This window comes from Buceros rhinoceros, unplaced genomic scaffold (assembly GCF_000710305.1).
Source record: "Buceros rhinoceros silvestris isolate BGI_N320 unplaced genomic scaffold, ASM71030v1 scaffold9293, whole genome shotgun sequence".
In the NCBI taxonomy this organism is placed as follows: domain Eukaryota; kingdom Metazoa; phylum Chordata; class Aves; order Bucerotiformes; family Bucerotidae; genus Buceros; species Buceros rhinoceros.
In genome coordinates this window covers 103791-105098 of record NW_010401815.1, presented here as the reverse complement: position 1 = coordinate 105098, position 1308 = coordinate 103791, and positions in this window count along the sequence as shown.

Here is a 1308-nt window from a genome sequence, read left to right as displayed (position 1 = left end):
GATGGACTCTGTTTATGAAAGTGGTGAAAATTGAAGTGCCTCTGCAAAAAATGTACATCACAGGAATTTGACTGTCATATACTTAGCCCAACATATCTTCACCTGAGTGAAAAACTAAATGTCCACAAACCTAAAGACAGGAGTGCACAGTTCTCTGTGAAACATCCCAGCATAAAGGCAGACTGCAGCATTTGGCAAGGAAATGAAACCATGCCTGTCAAATTTCTTTTCAGAGACTACTCAGGATGCAACAGAGAATGGGTTATGTGGTGGTGGAGTCCCCAAGACTTGTACTTTCAGAGCAGAGCTTTCTTCTGCAGGTTGGCTGTTGCTTAGCTTTACAAAAAAAGTCAACTGGATATGAATCAAGATGGGCTGGTAGCAACAACTTCTTCAAGCTGATCCTGTCACAGGAGTAGGTGTCATGAGGATGAAGAGAAATGTAGCTGTCTTAAAATTTCTTTTCCAGACCTGCACCTGGTGGAGAATACTCTGTTTTACACCTCCCTGGAAAATAACAGCCACAGTCTTAGAAAAGCCCCAGTGCTTCAAAATAACTGTGACAAGTCACCAACTGGCGCTCTGAAGAAGATGTACAAGTACATAAAAAAGCGTGGGTAACAAAAGGCTTTAAAAAAACAGGGAGGGGAAGAAACAGCTGAGAGATGTATGGTGCTAATCCCCTCAATGCTAAAATTTACCCATTGCTTTGATTACTGTCTTTTGACTAAGCAATAGTTAAGTTGAAAAACCATACTACACCTGGTACACAGCCATCAGCTGTAGCAATCAAGGGCCTTCTCAAATGGCAAAATACCCAAATCACACTGAAAACTCACCAGTGGCTGGATGAAAGCTACTTTTTAAAGACAGGTTTATATGAACGTGGTAAAGCCAAGTCTTACTCTTCCATGCTTTGGAAATATCTGACTAAGCCTAAGCCAAATGATGTGGATAACAGAAACTTAACGCCATCTCTTTCAGAGCAGAAAGATTGTGAGCCTGCCGAGTGTCTGCTAATCTTGAAGATCGCTGCCCTTGGTGTTCTGGACTCAGCAAAGATTTTACAGCCATGGGCTGAAGTGCCGTTTAATAAAATTTGTCAATGTAAACATATTCTTGGAATGGAAGGCTCTGGGATGAGCAAGTCACCAGAGGTTCAGTTTCAAGGAAAATGTTCTAAAAACATCTTCCTCATATTGAAGTACCTCCATAAAATGCAAGTGAGCTGAGCAGTGTCGATATTTCTGGGTAACCAACTTTTTCTATGGTTTGTACCTATAACATTCTCAAAAACTCCCTGCTGAA